The following is a 27708-nucleotide window of genomic DNA, read 5'->3' on the forward strand; positions in this document are numbered from 1 at the left end:
AATATACATTTATACATGGTTAATTAAATCACAATACACTAATATCTGAATAAATAATGATAATGTACTGTACACATAGTGTAAATACCCAATATTAGAGATTGTGATATTGGGGCTGATTGGTGCATATCAACAGTTTTACATCTAAAACTCAAGCCGAGTGAAGTATGCTCACTGTGAGATGAAGGGTTATCTCTCATCTGACGTAAAAAAAAAAAAAAAAAGCACCAGACAGACAGAGTTGTCATTTTCCTGTCCAGCGCCCATGAATAGCAAATGTCGATCTGAGTGCTCATGGGCGTGTTGTTGGTGGGAAGCCTTTGTGCTTTCCACCAATAAAACGTCTAAAGTTGTCGATGAAATATTTCACTGGTTTTTCAAGGGTGCATTGTCAAGATAGTAATATGCACCTACACAGGCATGTGAACACTCTGCTTGTCACACACACACACAGTCCTCACCTTGTGTGTGTTTATCTAACATTTTTTTTTAGTAGGGAACAAGAAATGCAATAAAGACAGATCCTGAAGTACAAATTAAAAAATGATCAGTGGCTTGTACACTACCTGTCTGTTTATTGACTCAATGAATATTGGATTTCTGGAAAAAGAGCTGTCAAGCTGCACAAATACTTCTCTCTTCAAAGCATTACAGGAGGTTTCATGACATGCAGAGGACTAATTGAATATACTTTTTGAAATCCATGGAAACATTTGTCCCTTATTGCCAAATATTTTGTCATTTAGACGAGAACAAATGAACCAGAAATTTTAATAATTCTGTCGCTTATCACGACAGTTTGGTTTTGACACATTTTTCTTACCGCTCTAAGCATCTAAGTGGTTTCCCTTTATGTATCCTTTAAGTTATAGGGTGTCGTATAAAAAAATTCTCACCTCTTTAGAATTCTGGATTTGGGTCGTCTGACTTTTTGTGTGCATGACTTTTATCTTTGCAGAGCGTGCATCTTTTCCACCTACACTCTAATTCTGTTACTACAGTGTTTGAGACACTTACTGTATTGATGTGGGCTAATTCCACACTCTCCATTATTGTTGTGGACCACAGAGCGAGTTCTCCAGTGGGTCTATATCAAGTGCTCATGCCTGTACTTAATAGAGCTTGCCATTTAATTGACTCCTGGCCCACTTGGTTGAGATTTTGCCTGTGCTTTATAGTTTTTAATTTTTTGCTGTACCCATGGGAGGGCAATTACAATTCAGCTTGTTGTATATATTTCAATATACACAAAGACTTATATAATATACTCAAAGAAATATTGAAAAAAATGTGCCCATGTTAGTGACAGATTTTTTTTTTTTTATAATTTATAATTCACAGAAAGTATGACAGTTAAATTGGTTTTTTTTTAAATCAGGATAAAGAAGGACATTATTCAGGTCCTTTCTCAACATTGCCTTGTAAGACATGTGCATGTTGTGACGTTCCTCTCACAAACATGAGTACATACTACACCAAAATTACCAGTGGGCTTCAAGAAATATGGATTAGGTCACATTTACATTTGCACTGATTTAAATGTGGTCTGACATCATGGAAATGGATGTGTTGTTAAAAAATGAAGTGTTTTTTAGATACATGGACACAATAACATTATTTCAGCCTCTCAATTATGTCTCATGCAGCTCCAGACTTCATCACTAGGACCTAAAATGCTGCCCCTAATGTATCTCTAAAGCAATTACAGTGTGCTCCGAGGGCTAATGAAAAAGACTTACTTGCTTTTTTGGTTCCACTTTTTCTTCCTCATTAGATCAAATCAGCTATTAGCCATAATGCTTCAGAACGTGACAAGATTACTCTTGCACTGTGATATGCACAAAAGTATTACATAGTTTTTTCAAAGGATGAAAACCGTACAACAAGAAACCAAGGTCGTAGAATTTTGTAATTTATGTCACAAGCCAGTGTCTTTAAAGAGCATAAAGTTGATATGACCACGATATGAATAATAACACTCATAGCTGACAGTCACGCATTTACACCAGCAGAAACCAAAATAAAACCTGTCTGTTTGAGCCATTTTTATCATTTTGCCGTGGCACAAGTGCGTGATAATTTTAGTAAGCTTGATGTCATTCACTGCCACTGAAAGACATACGACGATTCAGCTGCACCTTTTTTCTCAGCCAGGATTTCCCAAGCGTGCTTTAAACGCTCACAGGGCGATGGCGTGAATAAATAAAAAGGGATTTGGTTATGTCCTTGAATTTATCAACGGCTTCACTTGGTCACAGAATATATTCTGAAACGCACCTTACTATTGTTTACTCCGCTGTAAAGCTGTGCTAATGCGGTATCTTCAGCAGACCCCAATGCAGGTATTTGCTGCATTTTGATGACTCATGATTCCCGTGCATGCGAAGGGAGTTGATGCATCTCACAACCATGGGAGTTGTCAACAGAGCCAGCTCCTCGACTCTGGTGTTTAAAACTTACATAAATTGTCCTCCATGTTTGAAGCTCCGGCAGCCTCCGCCACTGATGTGTGAATAGAGGACTTACGCTCCTCATACGCTTTGCTTCTGGGATATCTAGCATCCAAAATCAATCATCTTTTCCCTACATTATGTACACCATTACTTGACTCAGAAACTTGACTCAGCTGCATTTCAACTAGTCCAGTAATGAGGGAGCAGATTCTCTGCAGAGCGGCCAAGTTTTTTGAGTGGACTGATTTTTTCTTTCTTTATTTATACGGTGACTTGATTGAATAATCACTCTAGGCAATCAGATTTTCAGAGTAAACAAATAGCTTTATGGCTTAATTTACACAGCCAATCTTGGCGTGCTCAAGCGCTCAGAGTGCCAGTTTATGAACAAGTCCGAAGTCAGAAAATGATAATTACAAACTTCCCTGCAAATACTCTGCAGCATCAATAATCCATTATCCTTTGTGTTGTTTTTGTCATTGATTGATGACTTTATTTGTATTCGTCTTCACTTTGAACACTACATTCACTCGGGGAAATGTGAAACAGACAGTAATAAAGAGTCGTCAACGATCTGTAATCCCCAGGTATTTTTGATGACATGCCTTTGACAACACACTGGTGGCTAATGCAGTTTCTACATGCAAAGTAATAGTGTAATCTGCACTGCAATCTGGTAATCCCTGTTAATGGCCCGAATATTTTTATTTTCCTCAGTTATTATCTTAATGAGGACGGATGTACGATGACGGCATTTTCTTGGGTCTCCTTCTGGTGTGGTTTGCAGCAGACAGACCTGCAGAGACGTGAGGGAATTGTCAGAAACATCAGAGGCAGAGAGAAAGAGAGAGAGACACAGTCAGACAGAGACACGTGGAAGAAAGAGAATTTATGATAAGTGCCTCAGAACTGAGGGTGTAAATTGTGATCTGCAGTGATACTTCCTTAGAATTCCATTGTTTTTTTAACCACAAGGGTCAAACAGGCAAAGTCAAAGGAATTAATATCAGTGAGAGGTCAGTTTTGTTTCGATGACACATACAGTAAATCCAGAAGCCAAGACCGGCAAATACCTGTCATGTCTTATAAACAAGCAGCGCCAAGTGCAAGATTCCCTCAGACACAAACAAATACCTCTCAGATTGAGTTCCGTCAACCGTCATCTGAACAACAGTGGGCCAACGCGTATGTAAAAGGAAAGAATCCAGCCATGAATGCTCTTACACAAAATCCTGGCATCAATTTGTGATCGCCTTCGTAACTTCTACCTCCAACTCATTTCCCTAAATTTGAGCACAGCGCTGACATTTCAGCATCCGAACAATTTAAACCAACGCACTGTTTTCTTTGCGACACAGTTTGTATGTTTTCTGCCCAGCGAGGCAGCATTAATCAAAAATAATTTGCCTTTATCTCTCCAGACAGGCCTTGACCTTCATAGGGAACAGTATTCATATTACATGACTCTCATTTGCTTTCATTTTTTTTAAAAAAAAGGAAAAGGTTTGTCCTTCACAGTCAACCCTGAATCACAAATATAAATATTGTCAAAGCTTTTATTCATTTTCAGTTGTGTTCTTTATTTTGAGGACTATAAAGGTACAGATTTATGTTTTTTTTTCAAATCACTACCACAGGTTTAGGGGGTTCAACCAAAAACATGAGCATGAAGTGGGGAAACGAGTTTACATTTAAAAAAAATTATAGAATAATATGCTTGTCTCTGGTATAATCAGACAACAGCACACAGTTTTCACTAACCTATAATCTGATCTCTTTTTAGGTAATGGCATGGGGGAAGCTTTGGTCTTTGGAAAATAATGTAAACTTAAATGCAATAGTTCAACATTTTATAGCCCATGAAATATTCATATTGGCTGTCTTGCCAAAGATTAAATTAAGATTAACAGCAGTAGCATGTCTGTGTAATAAATATGATGCAACATCCAGCAGCCAGTTGGTTTAGCGCAGCATAAAGACTGGAAACAGCTGATATATCTTGTTTGTTTAATCCATATAAAAATAGACAATTTGCTGTTTTTATAGTGGGTCATGAGATGGGCTATTTCTTGGCAGACAGTACTGGAGCCTCTGCGGGGTGCCAGGCAGATGCTCCCAGCCAAGAAACTGTCGGACACATAAACCCCCTTAAAACAGCAAACTGTTGTCATTCTTTGGTTTTTGTTCAGATTAAACAAATGATATACAGATAACTAACTAATTAGGGAACTTTGGACGTGCCGCTAGTCAGATTTCTACTACAGAGAAGGCTACCTGTTTTAAATCTTTATGCAAAGCTTAGGTAGCAAGCTGCCAGAAATAGCTTCAGCAGTTATTCTTTTTTTATTACAAAGTTGGCAAACAGATTTAACTTTGTTCTGGCAAACAGGGAAGAACCAAAAGTAATTCCACACACTGCTCGTTAGATGCTCCAGAGTTTTGATCATCCAATTAGCATGGCCTTGCTCGTTAGTCTTCCTGCGTTTTTATTTATTATCTTATAGGTCAATAGGAATGCCCTCTGCAGAAACAAAAGGTGAACTACTTCCACTTGTCTGATGCGCTTATTGACTGTAAATTCTGGATTCAAACAGGTCATTACTGTTGGAAATTTTTCCCCCCAAATAAAAAAAACGTGTTTTTTTAGAATTCCGCATAAAAGAGTGACAGCTATAGTAAAGTAATCGATTGCATTTCACAGCATTTTAGGAGATTAGACAGGTCCATATCCACTGTAGCAAACAGTTACGAGTTTGCCGTAGGTAAACTAAGACATCTTCAAGCTAAATGAGGGTGGAAGATGGAGTAACTTGTATCGGGGTCACAGGGTCCTATTAAAACTGGAACATATACATCTGTAACTGGACCGAAATCATATCTCATCTTAAATGTATTGCTATGACACCTCACTATTTCACAGCGAACACTGGCCACTAAACTTTAAAATCTGATATGGACCCTGAAACACTAAATCCCCTTAGCTGTTGCAAAGAGGGATAATAATTTTTCAGCAAGTCCTCCCTTTAATCTGTCAGCGAAGAGGTAGACCAGCAGTGTTTTTATAATTTTATTTTCTCATCTTTTACAGTCTAGATTCAGGATATTGTTAAGCTCCTGGTGTGTGCACCTCTGGGTTCACCATTGTGTCCATATGGGAAATGGACAGTTACCAGGTCTGAGACCAGAATGAAGTATGAGGGAGATTGACGGGTGATATTGCCTGCTGCACAGTAAAGTTGATGGATGATTGTGTTATGGTTGCAGTGTTTCCCACAGGTTGAGTATTTACTTGGGGATGTGGGTGTCGCGGCGCGTGACTGATGTGCATGCAGAGACTCGTGCAGTTTAGAGGGTGACGGTGGAACCCAGCTTATTTTCTGTATGCGCAATTTACAGATGTCCCCTAAACACGTCAACCGCAGGTTATCAGTAGGTGCTAGTTGGGCAGCTGCACACGGAGAAGTCTGCAGTAACATCTAAGTCACTGCAGTGAGTGAAATAAGGCCCTCAAATGTAAGATTTACTCATTTGAAACCAAGTGATTGTATCTACCTGGATGGGCCCTAGTTGGGCCAACCAAGTGGAGCAAGAGAGGCTTTGTGTAGTCTCAATTTGTACTATCAGGTATTACCCAGCTGCCCACTTGATAGAGAGAGAGCTACCTTTAATTAGGGCGATCTGTCCACATGACAAAGTTACCGCTAACAATTTACCATGTAAGACAAAGGCTGCAGTCAAAGAGTCCTTCTGACTTGATAAGGTTCCAACCTTGTGTGAAATGATCCAGAAGTCTATTTGTCGCAACTACGATACGAGCTGCTCCAATTCCCTAATTGCAAGGTAAGGTGCTTCGGTGCCTCCTTTTTCAATAAAATCTCCTCATGGGTTGGCCACACTGGACCATCAGCTATAAAAGGAATGGAGATCCCACAGTGCCTCGCTGCCGCAACATTTACATTTACGTACACTTGCGTGAAAAATGACTGAAAGAGAACAGAGGATCCAAATAGCCTCAGATTATTTTTCTCCCAGTTGAGTATGCAGTCGGTACGGTGGTTAGCGCTCCATGTGGAGTTTGCATCTTCTTCCTGTGTCTGTGTGGGTTTTCTCATGGAACTCCGGCTTCCTCCCACAATCCAAAAACATGCAGACTTAGGTTAATTGGGGACTGTAAATTGCCCTTAGGTGGACATGTGAATGTGAATGTTAATGGTTGTTTGCCTCTGTATGTTGGCCCTGGCCCTGGGTGAGCCCCGCCTCTCGCCCTGATGTCGGCTGGGATTGGCTCCAGCCCCCCTGCGACCCTCAAAGGATTAGTGCTATAGATGAGTAAGCAGTTATTTGACTAATCATTTCTGCCCTAAAGATTAGATCCAAAAAGGCAAAAAAAAGTAATGCATGAAGACGAGATGCTGGTTACAACTGATGTAGTAGTAGTAGTAGTGTTTTAGTATGTTGATTTCAGCTCTTGCCCCAAATGTGTCATTGACCTCTACAGTGTGGAATGAAATGAAACAAAAGTGAGTGGAGCACATTCTTAGACTTAAAATGTCTTCTGCATTCTATGGAAGTATTATATAGCAGAATATTTTTTAGATTTAATGTATGATGTTATCGGGCCAAGGCAGGGTATCTTCTGCCCTTCTTTATCCACAGCATTATTACACTGAATACATTTAAAACTAAAGCTGGGGAAATGAAGGAAAATAAGAAACTGCTTTTATGTTCATGTCTACTGAGGGACTGGTTCAAGTGCTCCTGCAGGTAATATCTTGGACCACCTCAGCTGTATAAGTAAGCCATATTTTTGACGACATGGAAATGTTTCTCTTATGTGCAACATTACTGTGTATGTTTATTGTCTTTATTTAAGTGTGATATTATTGTGTCTACACATCGAGGCGCCGCTGTGACTTTTCAAATGATGGGACCAAATTCATTTTTATATGTTTGCTGCTACACACCTCTGCTTTGGGAGGAGTAGAAATGCAGGCTTTACATTTGAACATCGGTGAGCAACATCATATCGCCGTTCTTTCTTTCTCATAATTCATTAGATGGTTTTTAAACGTAACATGACAGACAGTGTGGAAATGAATCCACATGTGCTGTCATCTGTTCTTCATTTGTCATTTTATGTTCATCTTGTTTATATTCATGAGAATTTGATGCAATCTATAATGGGTTTAGTGTAAAAATGACATAATTAATTCAACATCTGTGCATTAACCTTGACGAGAACGTGGGATATCTTAATCTGATGTGTAGCTACACAGCTGTATTTTGAGGACTATTAAAGCAAAGAGAAAAATCCAAGGAAGGATCCTAGGTTTTTCTTTCTCTGTATGACTTAGAGGAATAATGCATGGGGAGATTTTTGGCACCTGCTTGTACTCAGTGTATTGTACTTGAAATTTTCTTTAAGCATTCAAAAAGTCAGAGGATTTCCTACTATCTTGAACTGTTGTGTTAATCAACAAAGCCCCTGGACTAAAGAGAACAAACGCTTTTAACCTTGGCAGAAATGCTAATGTAAGATATAAAGCTGTTGATAGCAGTGTTGCCGCTCGCAAACTTAGGGCCAACATTCTTGTCCCCGAGTTAAAAGTAAACTGCCTAAAATCCTTTCCGGCACCCCATCCGGTGATGTGCTGACTTTGAGCATGAAAAAGAGATTTCTAAACAGAAAAACATCCCCTCTGATTCAAAAGGGTAGAGCTATCTAGGAAGTGGAGGGAGAACATCTGCTTTGACCTTGCATGGCATCAAAAAGCGCATTAATATTTAAAAAAAGGTCTGTGTCGGATCTTTGCCCTCAATAGTGCTGGGAAAGGTTGCAGCCCAAATTGAGTCCAAATCTGTTTTTTCAACACGAAATAGAGACACCTTTTATTCAGTGTGTAAGGTCTCAGCTTGAGCTGTGTTATCATCGCCAGTCTGTGGAAAATAACTCCGTATCAGAGCAAATCAGGCTGCACCGCTGCATCATAACACCGGAAAAATTAATATGTGTAAAATGTTAGAAAGAAAAACATTGAGTGTTATTTAATTAAGACTCCTCAAATGAAATTCTACTCATGTCTGGTATTATGCATAGTGTATCATTATGCATTCTGCAAGGACGGAGGGAAAGAAAGAAAGAAGGTAGTCCTTCGCCGAGCACCGACTGTTTAGCCATTGAAATATTTATTGCAAAGTTGGCCCATAAATCACAAATGTATGTCATCCGTTGTCAGGACACATATACATAAATCCTCCTCTTTTATATTACATTAAAGTGTATTTTTCTGTCAGCAAATGTGTGTATTCTAATCCAACACTATGGCGCGAGGCACTCGGGCGAATGTGGGGAGAGGGAAGAAAGGAAAACAAATATTACGAATTGCAGAAGCATCTAAGTCCATTGTCAAAACCAGTAAGAGCTAATCGGAATTGATCCTCGCGTAGCAGCAACACTCAAGGAATCCATCCATTGATAAACGCTTCCATGAGAAAAGTCACGCTGTGGCTCCAGTAGTGGTTTTTCATTTCCATTTTGTGAAAATGAACCAGCAATTTATTTCTCATCCAAAAAACGGTAGCAATGGGCTAAACACAATAGGGCCTGCATTGCTCTCTCAATATGATTTATGGGACAGAATCTCTGTATATTTCTTTGGCGATAATAAGAAAATACAGCAATAAATCTGGAGATGTCAGGCAATTTTGTTATCACCTTGTTGGAATATCTGAATACCAGAGGAAAAGGAGAGGAGAGGAGAGGAGAGGAGAGGAGAGGAGGAAACATGTTAAAAGATTGTGAGTGTCCAGCACGTAAATTACTACTATTGCAGCACTGTAGCTAAATAGATAGATAGAAATGGTAAATGGACTATAGCGCTCTACTTGTCTTATTGACCAATCACATTCACCCATTCACACACATTAATACAATTTAGGGTTATATGCTTTTGCCAAGGGATTGAACCACCGACCTTTGGGTCTGATAAATAGATAGCTCTAGAAATGCTTTTCCAATAAAAAAAAATCTCCGCAATGAAAATAATCGGCAGTTGCCGCAGCAAGAGAAAGAGTTGATTGTTTGATGGCCCCTTTTTGTTTGTGATTTCAAACAGCAGAGGCACAAGGTTTGTGTGACAATAACAGGATCCGTTCTACTGTATACAATTATATATTTGTGTATAATTGTTGCGTAATTATATACATTGGATAGATGCAGGATTTCTCTAAGCGGCAACTAACTATTTATGAGCTCGCCTTCCTATGCAGCCCGCAATCACTTGGCAAAAGTAAAGCCCACATGCACAGTCGTGTTCCTGGACATGCTTGTCATCATTGCAAAGGTCATTGAAGCCCCCACCCCCACCCGGCCATCCTCCACACCACCCCTCTGTCACTCGCTTGCACACACACACACGCACACCCACACGCACCCAGAAGAACAGAGCACACAAGCAAAGGGGCTGGTATGGAGATCACTAGCTCATTTGTCTCTTTATCAGACTGTGTCTCCCTCTCTCCAGAGGAGGTGTCTGTTTGAAGAATGTGCCACGGTTGGGAGGATGAATTTGCATGATGAACTTGGAATTTATTTATTTATTTTCCATCAGGCGGCACCCCACCACCATCGCCATTCCTAAAACCGATATCCATTATGCGCAGGGAAGCCGCCGATTCTTTGTCAGTTAAAGGCAATGCCTTTAGATAATGATTGTGCCCCTTAAGTTGTCACGCACGGAAAAGCAAAGATTTGTTACACTTCCGCATCGCGTTCAGACATAAATTCTCGGTGTAGCGTTGGAGAGCATCGCAGCTGTAGAGGCAGTGCACATTAGGCAGGCTTTCCACTGGCAATACCCATAAAAGTGAAGGGGGAGGATATAATATGATGTGGGTGCACTAAGTGAGTCGGATACAATCTGATTACAGCAATCAAACCTCTTCACTGTTGTCACGTGATGAATCTGTCGAACAGCGGGCTTTGCGCTGAGCGCCGCGTATTTGTTCCATTGCAAATTGATACCGTAGATGAAGAAGCACCCGCCCGCGCGGAATTCAACTTCGCAGATGTTGCGCCCTTTCAAGAACACACCGCGGTAGAATAATCTAAAAAAATTCAGTCGGACGAATAACAATGGCTGCATCTCGGGGCATTCCCTCAGACTGTTGTTGAGATGACAGCACGTCCATGCGTGTGGCCTGCAGAGGGATGGAAGAGGCAGGAGCGGCGAGGTTTTTATGAGATCGTGGCGCCCATTTGACGCGAGCATTGATCTGTACCTCGTTACACAGACGGGGCTCCAACCAGTGACAACTGCCTGCCTGCCTCCGTTTACTGTTGTCGTCTTATGGCAGCAGAGGTGGTGAGAGCAGGAAGAAAAAATAGAGGGGCAATTTTTAAGTTTATGGAACACCCCCGTAAATGACAATGTCAATTGCTGTTTGTCAAAGATTGATACATGAATCCACAGTTGGGTGATGAAATTGCTGGGTGTTCTGCTGACGAACAACGCTTCTTCTTTGCATATCGCTGAGGAGAGACACGGTGGGAACCGCCGAGGCACACTAGCTGCAGTGTTATAAGCTTGAGTCATTTGGTTTTCCTCAGTGTGGAAGTTTCGAAAAAAAAATGCGACGACAGAGCTGGAACCAGAATTTCTCCTACTGGACCAGCCAAAAAATTGCTCTGTGTTTTTCGTTTGTCTGTTCTTGGCGGGCGGGGCGGGGGGGCTTTTCTTTTGTTATGCTTCTTTTTAAAGAACAAGAGAATGTAGCGTTCTGTCTCAGAGCACTGGTTAATTCGGCTCGTTGACTTGTTTACTCTGCAAACTTCTAATCCTCAAACTGAGGCCGCAGCACTTGAGAAAAACGTGATAGACACAACCGACACACTCGAGCAGGAAGTGTCAACATTAGCTTTCATCTATTCATCTGAGAACGGGGTGTGATTTTTCTTTTTTCTTTCTCTAAGCAGCAGTAAACAATTACATACTGATTCAAGAAGGTTGTGAGTTTGTGAAAACACAGATCCATGCAAATGTGAAGGGAAATTCATGCGCAAATTGCATCATTAATGATTCATCATTGTACATGTCCAATCCATCCATGCGGGTATATTTGCATACCCATGTATGTCTTTCCAAGTCCAACTGCATGTCTCATGAGATCTAATTTAGAAAAGCTTGTGTTTGCAGAAAATAAATAGCAATATTTACGGGACTTGACATCGCAATGCACTTCTCCTGGTATGTGACTGGGAGCCAATAATCAGACTTATTTTAGGTTTTGAAATGGATAACATACTGTAAAAAAAGAGGAAAGGGTATCAAAACCATTAGAACGTGCAGTCAATTTAATTGGACATAAAATTAATTGAGTCCATCTCTCTTGACTTAATTGCGGGATAGTCACATGCATTTTTTTATGGGGTTTGACCATCTATGTACAGTTTAATGTTTCCAGCCATTTCCAGCTCAGGAGAAAATCTGTCGAGAGTAAGCTATAACATTGTTTGGGTCTCCCCCAGGAAACCAAAATCATGAAGGTCCTTTTTATTGGAAAAACCTTTTGAATGAACATCGTTTCTCACAACTTGATTTCATTGTTGTTGCCCGTTGGATCAATTTCTTCTGATAACTGTTTTCACCGAAGGTATACTGCTGGAATCGTCGAAGACGCAGTATCACTACAAGGAAGTCCGACACAAAGAGTGATAATCGACCTAAGCTACAGGGGGAGCTGTCTTGTCAATAATTTTATAGAAATCTCTTTCATAATTTGTTTCTATGGGGGAACATTTCCAGGACATCCGCCAATCCACCTTAGCTGCACTCGCCTTTCTCATTCAAATCTGTCCTTCTGTAGCTGCACTCACAGTGTTTCCTGTGCAATGAGGAAGCAGTAGCGACATTATGGTTGCGCTCCTTTTATCGAGGTGTCAACCACAAGAAGAGGTTCCTGATTCTGAACTGTCGCGCGAACTAGCCGTGGTTATGGCCCACCCGCAACTACCTTGATGCTTTCCTACATTTTTAAATTGTCCATTATAATGTTCTATTCTAATCCATGGCAATGCCACACATTTTCTTAGTCTGGAGTCAGGGATTCTTGATTATTATGATCCCAAACTTGGCCCAAGAGTGACTTTTAAGTAAGCAAATATACGCTAAACTAAGTAGACCGGCCAAGTGGCCGGTGTTACAAGAATGGGTCTGTAAGGAACATGAGCTGAAAACAACAAGTCTTTGTTTTGTTTGTACGCTCCTCACAAATTCTCGCTTTATGAGTACGACGGTATCTCTAAAGTAGCCGAACTGCTGGAAATCTCATATTGCCCAATTAGAGTTTCCATAATGGCCCCGGTGTATTGCGCTGTCATCACCCCCCTAATGCGCCCGCAATTTAGACCGAGCAAAAACACACCAAACTCCCGGCTAAGTGAACAAAATTAGGTGGGCTGTAGATCGCACAATGTGCGACTCCCAAGTTAAATAGCTGGTACAATGGCTCACGTAAATTATGTGCTTTATGCAAATGTGCCTTGCTGCTGTGCGTGTCCACAGCTGCGGCGGTGATGACATATAGTGCTCCGTTAAAAGCAAATCTTAATGTTTACATCTGTTGATCTCGTTCATACATTATATTAAAACATACACTGAGAAATGACCGGATTGCTTTCATACCCCTGTTGACATTTTACTCTAATGTGCAAAGTCTAATAAATGCCCATCTATCATTTTATTGATTGTTCAGCTCCTCGGCCACACACTGGTTCAGATCCATGTATATATAGCTATTGCCCATTGCGACCACTTCCCTCTGTTGCGACTCAGCCGTCCCTTTTTTTCCAGTTGAACACCTTGTTATCTTGATTGCTTGAACTTGCCCCTATAGCTGGAGTCAGCTAAAACATTAATTGGACACAGGGAAAAGTTCACAGTCCTTCCAGCCATCCGTTGCACACCTTTCCATTATTGATGTTCCTTTATGTGAGAAATTCCCTTTGATAGAGCCAATCGGTGAGCACTTGGAACACTTTCTATCCAAGGAAGAACGGCAAAGACGGTAATGAAATATTAAGCGAGTGGAAAGAAATTATTTTTGAGTGATGGTATACCTGCATGGGATGAAAAAAGATCTCACCCTCTTCAGTGCGAAGCGTATTGACTTTGATCCACGCTGCGTTGCTTTGACTTTCTCGATGTGAAGTAAGTTTAGAGGACTTTGCTCTTGTCAGGTCTATCCTGCAACCTTTCACCCGTGGTGTGGGTGAAAGGTTCAGCCAAATGAATCACTCTCAACCATAGGCTAATGAGACATTTATTTATATATATATATATATATATATATATATATATATATATATATATATATATATATATATATATTTGTAAAATAATGTATAAATCTCACAGCGGGATGTTTCCACAGCAGAGTAGTGTATCGTTATCTTGAGTGCATACATAACCGCGACGTCCTGGTTGTGAAATCTAGCCATGGTGAAGCGCTATTTTCCCCCTGTGTTCCTCCCCTTTCTTCCGTGTCCTATCTAATGACGGCAAAATGCAGCACAAAGAGAAAATCGAAGGAACTGAAAACAAGACAATTCCCAATCCGCAGTCGGCGTCATTATTCCGAAACGTTTCTCTTTTGATGAGATCTTGGGCCTGAAAAGCTCTTTATTCACTTGAAAGCAGTCGTCTACCCTCGCCACTCCGCCGCGTGGACTGTGGATCCAGACTCTCAGCAGCCTGTTGTGCGAGTGCAGCCATTCTCTTTTAATATCCTTTGCAAATAAAACATTGTGTTTGGTTACTTTTTTGAAGATCTCCACGCCTCTGACTCCCTTTCTAGTGCTTTCCAACTGATGCAGCCAACACGTATTGATCATCGCACTAAAGCATTCCCTCTTGTAGTACAGCGAGGACAAGAGCTCATGATTTAAGAATAAGAACTTGTTTTTTTAGTTCCAACAGATTTTTCGCTGCTTTTTCATTTCACCAGTGCTCAGCAAAATACTGCCACTAACGGATTCAGTGAGATTGCTGGTTGATGGCTAACATACTGACCAGGTAACGGATCTGCAGGACAAGCTGAATCATGAATAGCAGGGTAGATAAGGACCAAAGGTCATCCCCAGGCCTTGGAGAACAGTGTAGATTATTCCTCTTCATTTTGAACCTGTTTCTTGTATTTTCTGCCACCTTCTCTCTCTCTGTTTGGTACACTTACATATGTCCAAAAATAATAGTCGAGATGGGGGAAAATGGCGAGCAATGGGGCAAGAAATGAGCAGTCAGATAATCAGACGTGTTGTAAACAAGCCCACAGTTAAGACATTATCCAAACCACCAACCTAAATGTCAGCAATAATCCCTCATTGCACAGGAAATGATGTGCGTAAACAGCTATGGTAAGTACAGTAAGTCAGAGAGGAACCAGAAGCTCGGTCTGTGAATTCTGTTTGATATTTACAACAAGGAAGCGGAGGAGACAAGATGTTTGAGCTCAAATAAGTCGACCTCCTGTCCTTTCTTATCAGCGTTACCAAATCTCAGCATTTATTATGGATGCTATCATCAAAAATTACAAAAAGATAAAGGATAATTGGAATTTAGCGCAGTTCAGCATTTAAAATTATAGAAGCTCATCACGTAATTACTCAACTGGATTGAGATTGCTGCCTAATAATTTGCACCTGACAAAATAAAAGTGATAACAATCGGTGGTTTATGTATTATAAAAGTATCAGATGAAATAAATCCATTAATTAGGGAGTCCAGGTGTTCCGACAGAGACCTGGGCTCAGTTCCCGTCAGTTTCCAACTAATATAACTGGCAGCGTTCACTGTCGGGGAGCCAGCGAGGGAGGAGGTCCCGGTCTTGCAGCGCGGACTCTGCTCGGTTTGTGTGTACGTTAAAATTAAAAAAAAAAAAAACGTAAACCGGTTTACAGTCTGCAGTATAAAACCCAACCCACCGTCCCTCACCGGCTTCCACGCACAGGTCTGCAGTGGTGAAACCCCTGGACACTTGTATAGATGTGTAAACCTACATGCTCATCCCGACGCGATCTGTGAAATACTGAAAATGCACATTTCAGACTTTTGCTTGAAAGAATAGCCCCTGAATCTATGACGGACTACAATAGCTCTACACAGAGGTTGTTACTTTTTTTTTTCTTAGGTTTTTATTGCAATATATTAAGCATTAACTGGTTCGTGTATCACAGGAATATGCAGAAACAAACAGGGGACACATGTTATCGCCTCGGTAGATGTTGCAAATGTTGTCGCGCCCCCCCCCCCCCCCCCATGTCTCTGCGCACCACATTCTCTGTCATGTTTGCAGGCAGATCTGGGAGGACTTCAGGTGGCTTTGCTCTTGTAATCCTCATATTAGTGACACTTCATTTGAGCCCCTCTCACTAATCTCAGGTAGCAGTTACACTTAATGATTCTCCGGTGCCCTCATTCTGCTTAAGCAAATGGGAAAAGGGGAATGAGACAGACAAAGAGGCAGAGACACAGAGGGAGAGACGGGGAAAAAAAGGAAACGACAGAGAGAGAGAGAGAGAGAGGGAGAGTTGAGGTGAGAGATGCAGCGTACTGGAGTCAGTCACTTAGCAGGAAAACAGTGCCATCTGTCGATACTGGCGAGGGACGACAGAGGCCCGTCTCTTCAGGGCGAGCTCTCTGCACGTGGAGACCTGAAACGCGCACAGTTTTTTCTTTTTCACAAAATCTCAGCAGAGGCATCATTTATTCTCAGGCCTTTTTTTTTTTTTTTTTCATAAATCAAACTGCAGAGGAATACGCAGGGACCGCACGTGTCGATGGAGTCGAGAAGAGTCCGAGCTGCATACGGCGGAATAGGAAAACAAGTCACCGGCGGAATCTATTTTTCTGTTTTTTAATTGATCAGTCTCTTAGCAAAGCAAAGGCGGAGGGGGGGGGGGGGGAAGGAAAAAAAAAACAAACACTCCAGAAATGTTGATTTGGAACAGACACTTCAGAGAACAGATTAGACTATCTAATTATCATCTCTGCCTGGGGATGACGCCTTTGATGTGAATGCTACTGCACAGTCTCTCCCCTCACTCCGCAAATAATGAGAATTCTAATTAAGGGACGGAATAATCGCGGGGGCTCGTGGCCTTGGTTTGCTTCTTATTAGGGCCGCTTAAATCCCGGGGGTTGTACAGCGGGCATTTAGAAGGGCAATGTGGAGGCATGTTTGTAGTGTTGTTGTTTGTTTTGTTTTGTTTTTTTCAAGGAATTAGGAGCGTCGGACGATTTACTGGCAGGCTGGCTTTCACGATGTCAGCAGCTATGGATGGGGGATGTCAATCATCTTAGTCCCTGAGTTGAAAGGATGTCGCCGTCGATTTTCAACAAGTAGATTATGGCCGGTGTGGGAGCTGTGACTGGGATTTAAACCCGGGTTGATGGGAACTTACTCCTCTTATCGTATTCCTCCTATAACCTTAACTCCCACTCCACGTGATTATCTCATTAGTGTGTGCTTAAGGATTTGGGGATGTAATGAAAATATGTCAGTCTTGTGGATAAAAAAATAAATAACTCGTTATACATTTAGCAGGAGATGAGTTTTTCCGTCCAAAATGAGTTACGAGCATTGTTAGCTTTATTCAAAAAAGCACATTTTGAGATAATGGACTGGATTACTGTCAAGATGGGAATAAAACTGTCCTCTGGTCTGTTGTATAATCCAATACACTTCTTAGATATACTTCTACTGGCTGGTGAGGAGTCTCAGGTATGTAAAATATATAAATAATTGCTGATTTTTTACATTAAGTGTATTGGATTAAAATCGCGTACTGCTCCTTAAACAGCATTACGCGAAAACTACTCAACTGCTTTCCATGAAATGTTTGTGGAGGGGGTCGGCCACGACCGAAGGACGAAGAATATTAGGAGCGGATCTGGATGAACGAGCAGATCCAGGATTTCTTTTTGTCTTTCCCTTTCTTTAACCTGACGGGATTGAGCTTTGACCTTTGGCAAAAGTACGTGCTCTGTGTTATGTGCTTTGTGTCTAAGACAAATGTGACTTACTCCATTACATTTACAACAATGTAGCTGTAGACACCAGTTCTTTTGGTGACGCAGATTTGATGTTGGGTTTATTGTAAAAAAAATCACTGACATTTTGACAAAAAGTGTTGATTCAACCATATGCATCAGTAAAAATACTCCAACAACATTATATAGCACAATCAGTTACCATTCATGGTGAATAAAAAGTTATTCGTCATGTCCATTTAAAATGAAGAATGCAGGACTTCCATAGAGTAGTTGTATAAACACTTCTTCAACTCAAGCAAAGATCTGAAAGCAACTGACGGTTGTTGAAGTCCCATGGTGGTCAATTTAGAGCGATTGGAGTCACATGCATGAAGTGAATGAATTAATGACTTTAAGTAAATGAATTAACCTTAAATCAATTAACCTTGTGACCTCATCGGACAAGCGATGCCCCCCCCCCCCCCCCCCCATTCCTCACGGCGTGTTCGACCTGCAGAGGTTTTAATACCTGGGGGCTTTTCAGGTGACAGTTAATGATGAAGCATCTTGGCAGAGTCAGGAGAGGTCGTTGAAACAGCACCACGGCGGAGCGTTTAAATCGCTAATCTGAACAGACAGAGGTGAATAAGAATAACAGTTAACTGAAATCACTGTACTTCAAACAAAAAGAAAATGTTTAATGTCAGAATCAATCACCAGAGTTGTTGCCTGGAGGTTTTCAAACAATCCAGACACTGCAGAAAAAAGGCTCAAACCTGTGATGTCTGGAGCTGCCGATTTGCACCAACCGGTGGTTTTGCCTATGCGATGATTCTTTTCTCTTTTACTTTTAACCTACATTCACTTTATTCTGTAGCAATGATGTATGCGCTGAGATGTACCGATGCTCCGACCCCTGTGCTTTTTAAATCCCCTGCAACACACAACCTGTTTTTAGAGACTTTTTAATGATGTCAATTACGGGTTAAAGCTGATCACTTGGTTTTAACGGCCCTGGGTCATCATTACATCGCATCCAGCCTCAAAATGCACAGGACTGTGCTTTACTAAGCGTCTGCATAATACGAGTCTGTCAAAGGTATGAGAACGCACAGATCTGGAGAAATGCTAATTCATAATGCGAAGAACTCTCGCGCAATTTAGTTCAAACCAAATATGTTGTTGCGGTTGTCCTGTGATTTTGATCTGGGTATATTAAAAGAATAAATTAGGATCCCACCGCAAAAAAAAGTATGTATGATTCTCCTATGAACACAGATAATTAATGGACCAGCCAACATTCACGTCAGCTCTGCAATATGGAAACACAATCTGTATGCGTGTAGTAGCATCCAGTTTGAAGTCTTCTGAGGCCGTCTAGCATAGCGTGCTGTACTGTATAATAGTTTGTTATAATAACACACACACACACACACACACTGCACTGTGTTTTATTCATGAACTCTCGTTGGTCATTGCTCATTACACCAGCGATCACACTCCCTGTTGTTCATGCACCGCCGTCTTTAACAAGTTGTCTTCTTACGTTGCTCCATAGTTAACCTACTACTTCTGAATTCAGTAGGAGTATCAAAGAAGGGACTCTACTCCTGTGCCTGTAATGCACATTATTGTACATTACAGGCACGATTCATTCAAACAACATTTTGAAATCTGAATTAATAGAGGCTACTTAACTGCCCTGGTTATGACTGATTCTGCCTCTAAAAATGAATATTCATGTACAGACGATATCATGTACAAATAATATTTGCATTTGGACTCTTTTCACATAACTCTCATAACTTTATGTCACTTTTACTATAATAATGGTGTTTACACTACTCCTGAAAAGGTCTGCAATAACCGAAAGATGACAAAATGTCATCCTGCATCATCAAATGTCATCAATTCAAACAAACCCATTTGATTTACAACTAAACCGCAGCATCAAGTATATTTTGCAAGAAACTTAATTTGGAGCGGATTATGTTTTCTATTTACGGAGCTCCGGAGATAAACATTTAATAAGCCGCGCATGCGATCCATAACTCCTGCACATAGTTTTACTAATTCTTACGCGCAGTTTACAAATTCTTACGCATTAGTTTAAGTAAGTCGCATGCACGTTTGAGTAAATTGTCATGCTTTCTAAAAACCATCACGCCCATGTCACCTCCCGGGCTCCACAAATAGAAACACAATGCGTAAGAATAAGTAAATGGTTAAGAAAAAAAATTACGCCAATGTCACATCGCGCGCTCCGTATCTATTAACATAGTAAAGATATGTTTTTAATTTGCGTATATGGCAAGTGGACAATATGTTAAAGGAGAGGATTTCAGTAAAATAGTCACATAGAATTATTATATATTTGTGATCTTGCAGTATCCACTTGTACTGACCGCCGCTATTGTTAATATTATTGAAATTCTTATCATTGGTCATTGGTTTAGTCAATCACAGGCCTTGGTTGATGTTAGGGGAAGGACAAAGGAAAAATAGAAACATACAAATAGAAAAAGTTAAGACGGCATGTTTATTTACATGAAAGCTCTTTCCCAAACTTTAACCAAAGTGTTTCTTTGTTGCCTAAATGTAACCACAGTCACTCTTGAGTGGCCTCTTGTGACACAGTTGCGTACTTGTACCATTACTTTTACCATTACCACTAACCACAACCACCTCCTGGCGTCTCTACTGCTGTTGATGATGTAACACTTTATTCATTAAAGGAATACAAATCAAAATGTTGCCTTTTGAACATAATCTGGCCAAAGTTTCTGTTTCCTCAGAACACGTTTGCCGTTTACTTTTATTTAAATGTAAATGTCATTTCTAAAAACTAGTTTTTGTCCCCAGAATTTAACTGACACTGTTGGAGCAAGTCACTGAATTTGGACAATTTCACCAAACCGAATGTGAACACACACCAGAAGCCTTTGGCAAACAGCTCTTTGCCAAAATGCACCAGAGTGATTCCGGCTGAACCGACCAACCATCAAATAGACACGAGCCCCCTCACCGCCTCCCGCATGATAGCTTAGCTGAAAACCCTCTCTCTCTCTCTCTCTCTCTCTCTCTCTCTCTCTCTCTCTCTCTCTATATATATATATATATATATATATATATATATATATATATATATACATTTCATGCTGCATAAAACCTTAGGTTCAAAAGTTTAATTGTGTTTCATCTTATATTTTGCTCTCTGCCTTCGCTATAAGTGAACAATTTATAGTTGCTTTCATGATCGTTTTGTATATTTCATGAGATCAAATGGTGAACATTACTAATTCAAAGGTTTACCAAACGCAGCGGTTTAATGCGGCTTTGTCTGAATTGGACCAATGTCTGGAGGTCTGCCTCGAAGATGCAACAGCAGCGGTCCACGAGCTATTATTACACTTGGTGTTTTGTTGTATGGTGGAGGGAAATTATTCAGGAATCCGCGGCCAAGAATGTGGCCGCCAGTGTTTATTTGCGCTAAGGGCGGCCAACTGAAACAGGCGTCACATATGTGCTGTCACACCCGCGTCCCTTGAACAATCCAGCGCCATTCGCCCTCTCGAGCAGTTGTCACCTTTTGAGGTGGGCCCTCATCAGCGGAGAGAATGTGTCCTCGCGGAATGAAGGTTGTCATTCACGGGGGCTTCGCTGCTGATCACCGAGCAGGAAGTCAGGGGACACCTGTCACAACACCGCGGCGAGGAGGTGAGCACGGTGCTATTCTAGACATACCTCTGGCCGCATATCAACAAGCGGCTGGACAGAACTAATAGAACACATCGTTCGAGAGGTGACAGGATATGGGCGCTTCAAAACCAAACTTCCATCTGTGGTGGCCGACACACTTTTTCTTTTGCAGTGGGGTGTAAGGGGAAAACACACACACACACACACACACACACACAAACTAAAATGTTTTCTGTGTCTGAACTGGAAGAGAGACTGAGACAAAAACGAAGCCAAATTCTATCCCGAATAACATTTCTCGACCCCTCCGTGGTGATATTCTGCATCTGCCTCGCGACCCCGAGGATGCAGCATGAAGGCATGTGGGTCTCTTAGTGCTAATTTGTTCCGCCCACCAACAGACTCCTTCATTTCCAAATGGCCCTTTAGTCTCCGTGCAGACCGGGAAGACGTCGGCGCAGGCCGCGTGTGCCGACCACATCCTGCATTGTTTTTTCCGCATCAAGGGGATGTAGACTAATCCTCTCTGGATAGTTCTGCACCGAAGACCTCATTAATGTCATTATCATCACCCCCACTCTGATAATAATGTTACAGTTAACTGTGCAGCTTTGTGAATGTAAATATTCCCATCTCAGAGTTTGTGCAACATTTGGCCGTACTGAAATCCAAACGGCACAATCTGTAAAGTGTTCTCTTCCAGCATCTGTGAAGTGGAACCGGAGTTCGGTGAACGACTCCACATGAAACTTTCCGTGCAGTCGTGTAATATGTTGTTTTTTATGCATATTTATTGATCGGAATGTGAATGCAAACCACATTTTGTTACCTTAATGTTTTCTTGTATATTTCTATTTTCTCTATTAGTATTTTACGTGTGTCTTCATTTATTTTTCAAACTTTCATTTCAAATGGATTTGATTGTTATTGATTCTTAAAAAGACAAAAGTATTGCCATTTTATCCGGTGTCTTTTTTTAAGAAGCCAACGTGGCCTAACAGACACACAACTGTAAAGGTGGCTCACCACATTGAACTTCCAGTTTATTGCAAATCAATTAATTTACAGTGGTTTTACATTTGAGACAATAATTTAGTCCAACTGCAATTCCCTTGATATATATGTTCCTTTGAAATTCAAACTGAGAAGTAATTGCATGAGATGTAAATTTGAAACAAATGAGATATTTTGTACAACCACAGACATAACAGATGATATCATGGCGATGCTACAATGTACATTAAAGTAGAATAAATGGCAAATATGATTTTAAATGAAATAATTTCCAAAGCAAGAACCGGAGTGTAAATAATTAGAAAGGCGGTTCAGAAATTACCGGAACCGTTGCAGGATGTTGGTATGAGATCACCAAGGGGCCAGAAGATTTTTTTTAAAGGCACAGTAAGTAATTTTAGCTCGAATTTTTAATTGCATTCTGAAGACAGTGACTACTTCCTTGATAGGATTAGCCATCAAACCCCCAAAAGATTCATCAATCTTTCTGTCAAGCATCCTCTAGGACATCACGGTCGTGATTGGATAAAGGGGGGGAAATGTTACCCACCGTGTTGTCATTACCAGTCCAACTCTGGCAGATCTATTTTTACTTCAAGTAATGAGGAAGGAAGTTGGGTAATTCTGCCTTGATCCTTCTTGAAAGGACCCAGTGGGGTTTTGTCAAGAGGAAGAGGGACGTCTAATGGTTTCTTTAATGTAAAGTTTAAATATATATTTTTTTCATTGACATCTTTAGCAAAGAAAAGTTGAGTATCATACTGTCATGATATTTCAAAGCCTAAACTCGTGCATTTATTTTCTTAAGATTATTAATATATGCTTGTAATATTATAAACATATAAATCACATATATATATATATATATATATATATATATATCTAAAGAAGTATCTAAATAAGTGTATTGATCACCAGTAAATATTCTGGAAAATCAATTCAGAAACTATTCAGGGATTAAATAACCAAACTGTGATGTTTGTTTTTTCAGTTAATTCAATAAAATCCTACATAACAGAAATACAGTTTTACTATTTGCACACACAGGCATCAAACACAGAGAAAACAGGATAGTTTGTGTGTGTGTGTGTGTGTGTGTGTGTGTGTGTGTGTGTGTGTGTGTGTGTGTGTGTGTGTGTGTGTGTGTGTGTGTGTGTGTGTGTGTGTGTGTGTGTGTGTGTGTGTGTGTCTTTGATTGCTCGTGTGGGTGGCCATATCTTAATTACCTCCGCCATCGTTTCTGTTTTATTTTTTTGTCTGTTTGTTTGTCGTTTCATTTTTATTTGCAGGCTTACACAAAAACATCTGAATCGATTTCCACCGAACTTCAAAATAACATTTTGGTGCGGATGCAGGGCAGATATTTTTTCCACTTTCTTTACAATTGCCATATATGGCGTTTGGTTAACATTCACTGGAATAATGTTCTTGATTCACCACTGTTTAGCATTATATTTCATGACAAATAAATAACGTAGGTTATCAGACCACCCTCTTTATTCCTACTTTAAGTAGTAGTCACGTGTAGGATTAGATGGCGGAGGTTAAAGCAACTAACTATTAGTCTGTTGCTATGACCGGGAGGCTGCACATTGCTGCTTTGACCCGTATGACAATGTCACCTTCTTAAACATCACAATGACAATGCCAGCGTGCAGATATTTGGAAGTTGATATGAAAATTGAACTGCATTTGCATGTACAAGGCCACAGACCAAAGTGATAGACTCATGAGCATGAATATGACCAGTTTTTATGGTAACCCCATCCAGTGGTTGTCGACACATTTCACGTCCTGAACTAAAAATGTCCACGTCATCGAGGGGATCACAGCAGACATTGGGATTCATCCTCTGCGGGCCATGAATGTCAGCCCACAAAAGTCACGCCCGTACAACGGCTGCCAGGCTATTTCAGTGTCTCTCTTAGTTGAAACTCCAGAGCCACGCCGTTACCAAGGGCTGCAAAAAAGCGAGCGCGTGCATACGTTCTCCCCCGCGATAACTATTCACTTGGCACTGCACGCTCGCCTAATTACACACTTCAATTTCTGTGTGTTTTACGCGCGGGGGGACAAAGGAAGAGAAAAGCCCTAGAGAGAGGGAGAGAGACTGGGAGACAAACAGAGGGAGACAGGGATTATGCATGGTGTCTCTCCCCCTGCAGGGCGGCAAAGCATATCACACGCGGGCGGGACTGCGCTGGGCAGGTGCTGCGCTGTGAAGATGTGCCACCCAGACACAGATGAAGAGTAACGTGTCTGTGCTCTGAAGTTTTGTCAAAAGCCCCTGCCTCTGTCTGTGCTCCCTTGTTTCCGTCTCGTGCTCTCTCTCTCTCTCTCTCTCTCTTTTTGGTATCGTGTCTCACTCTGTTCCTCACACTCTCGCCCGACCCGAGTGTCTTCCATTGCCCGTGCTTGTTTGCATCCGAGGAGTGGCACCGACACGGTGTTCAGACGAGGACTCGGCTCACTTGTGACGTTTGCACTGTGCGAAACAAATCTTAATAAGGTCAGATTACACAAAACAGCGGCAAAGGGCAGAATTTGTAAAGGTCACAGGCGGGGGTAGCCGGTTCTCAGCGTGCTGCTCAGTGGGGGGGGGGGGGGAATAATATGACAGCGGGTATCAATGAAGGCAAAGAACGGAGTCACCAAAAATGTTGCTTTGCTTTCATTTTGAATAGTCTCCTTGCCTCATACTCGTTAACATTTGATGTTCATGTTATAGCCGTATATTCTGAGTATGGAAGTACACGACAGTGGATGATGTCGCACAAGTGGCCTGAGCCATTTTTATGACCATCGGTTTGACTGGCATCGGGCATACGACTGATTTGAAAACGTTTCCCTTACTGCTTTGCATACGTGACGCCCAGCAATACACCAAGGCCAACAAGCTCACACAGCAAGCAGCTGCCGTTTATACCTTGCAGCGACATGGACCAAAATATGTCTCCTTTGAAAAGTTATTTCCGACAACTGCAAACTTGTTTGGGTATTTTATCGATAGCAAACGATGCCAAACAAACAATTCACTTGGACCAGCTCGAGATGCAGATGACTTTTTGACATTTAAAAAGGTATATACCACTTTTTGAAAGAATGAACTATGCAGCCTTGTGTTATATGAAATATGTTTTCATTCACACAAAAATCTACAAGACAAATTTTTAAAAAAAGCTCCTTTGCTGTCCCCCCCTCATACTCCACACACACACACACACACACACACACACACACACACACACCTCCCCACCCCACCCCAGCCTCAGTTGGAGTTGCGGAACAAGACTACAGCCAAACATGTTCTAAACTCAGAAACAATGCAGTGTGTTATCACCAGCGACAGTGCCATCCGCTGGCTGGCTGTGGCTGATGTGTGGACCCAGTGTGGCTGGATGCGGAGGAGCGATAGGGCGCCCCGATACAGCCCAGGGCAAAAAGAGGAACTATGGTGTGTCACTAAACCACAGAGCCACAGTGTTGTCTTAGCCATGCATCACGGAACCGGGTGCGTCTTCGTAAATCGCCCAATTTCAGCCCCCCAAATTCCCCCAGTCTCTCCCATCCTGCCAGGTCCCGTACTTAGTCAGACGTGCAAAGCTATGTGTACAGGCTTAAGCAGTGGAGGCCGGCTGGTTGCTTTCCTACATGTGACTGCTCCTGCTTTTTCTTTCAGGTTTATTCTGATGCGAGGAAGTGGACTTAATGGACTGGCGGACAATGCGGGTGGAATGGTTGATTGCCAGTAGGTTTTCGAGAGGAAAAAGAAAAAGAGGGCTGGAAGCGAGTGACACGGACAAAAAACAAGAGAAGAAAATGAAGGGTCGCAATAAGCCGGGGATGAAATAGGGAAAGATGAAAAGGGTTGCATTGATTGGATCACTCAGCAAACCACAGAAAGAGAGCGCGCGTGAGAGGAAATGGCTCCGAGACCTTAGTTTTAATAGTATTCCTTCAGACCGACACCAGCTAATCATCGGAGAGAGTGTGTGACTGACTTTGAGTTATCGGCCCCTTCATTGTTCCAAAATTGATCACACTATCTCCCAATCCATCTCCGCACATTCATCTCGGGTGAAAGTGGTTGTCCAGGGCGCATAATGGACAGATTAGGAGGAAAACCTCTGTTCTGGCAACACTCAATATTTCCCCATTAGCGCGGTGGCCTCTGGGATTAGACCTTTGCCGCACATTAAAGATGTCAATACTGTTAATATTGCTTTTGGAGGTCCTCCACCTTCTCAGCGCCACAGCTTGTGTAACCAGATCTGTTTGATAGGATCTATTGAGCAGCCCTGAGACTGGCAGCAGGAGACCTGTAGGTCTCCTTGTCTATTTGAGGACGTAAGACTGTGGGAGGAAAGAGTGTTTGTCCTCAGCGTGGCTCTATTCGGACTATTGGAGGTCGACGACTCACAAAGCATCTCAGTGTCTCATTCATTACACAAATGCATACTGAAAAATAATCAAATTTGCCCTCCGTGGCACAAAAATGAATTGTAGAGAACTTTTTTTCCACTCTCCACTTTGCTTAGTCACCGTGACAACTGTTCTCTCTATGACGTTGTGCGGCCGAGACCTGTGAAGTGCCTTGAGATAATATACTGTACGTTGTGCTTTGGTTCCATTCGAGTGAAGCTGAATTTAATTTAATTTAACTTCTTTATGCTGTTCATATAGACGGAAATGAGGCGGTCTGCATTGATAGCTACTTACTGCAGCTAACTGAATGTCACGTTAACTCAACATGTAACTATTTTTGACATATAATCGGGGTTTGAAGGCCCCTTTTACATTTGCTATTGAATTAGCTATTTGGTTGAGCTGAAGCCCGACACTTACCTTTCAGAACCTACTGCTCGGTCACTGTTTTGTCATCGGTGTCTGCCGCCATATTGAGAAGGGAGTTGTCACGGGTGCAATGAATCCCGGGATTGGGCCCAGAAGGATCCAACCGTTGGATCCAGGGCTGCAACTAATGATCATGTTCATTATCGATTAATCTGTCGGTTATTTTTTCTCAAATAAATCAATTAGTTGTTTGGTCCATAAAATGGTGAAAGATGTCGATCGTTTTGTTTTGTCCAAACACCAAAGATATTCCGTTTACTGTCATAGAGGAGCAAAGAAACCAGAAAATATTGACTTTCAAGAAGCTCAAATCAGACAATTTAGATTTTTTTTTTTCATAAAAACCACTTCCATCGATTAATCGATTATCAAAATAGTTGGCGATTAATTTTAGTAGTCGATTTCTAATCGACCAATCGACTAACTGTTGCAGTTCTAATTGGATCCTCCGTTGCTCGGGCTGCCTTTGAAGGAGCCTTCAGAATGGGACGGCCCAGTCGCACTGCTGTGATGCAACCGATCTTTGTCATCGGGAGGATGCGGACCCTAAATTTGGACACCGCTTGAATCTAAGACGCTTTAAAGTGTGTAGTGTAGTTTGCAATGGAAAAGACTGTGGACGACACAGAATGGAGGGAACAAAATAATATTAATAATAT

The 27708-nt window shown here is 41.4% G+C and overlaps 1 long non-coding RNA gene across 1 annotated transcript; it reads right to left on the minus strand.

Moving 5' to 3' along the window:
• Positions 1-2821: 2821 nt before the first annotated feature.
• On the minus strand, positions 2822-27493 carry LOC118302210. Its single transcript, XR_004790482.2, has 3 exons — positions 27041-27493; positions 18012-18109; positions 2822-3249 (listed from the first exon to the last, which is right to left on the minus strand). It is a non-coding gene; the product is annotated as an uncharacterized LOC118302210 (long non-coding RNA).
• Positions 27494-27708: the final 215 nt, after the last annotated feature.

Source organism: Scophthalmus maximus, chromosome 4, assembly GCF_022379125.1.
Source record: "Scophthalmus maximus strain ysfricsl-2021 chromosome 4, ASM2237912v1, whole genome shotgun sequence".
NCBI classification, from domain to species: Eukaryota; Metazoa; Chordata; class Actinopteri; order Pleuronectiformes; family Scophthalmidae; genus Scophthalmus; species Scophthalmus maximus.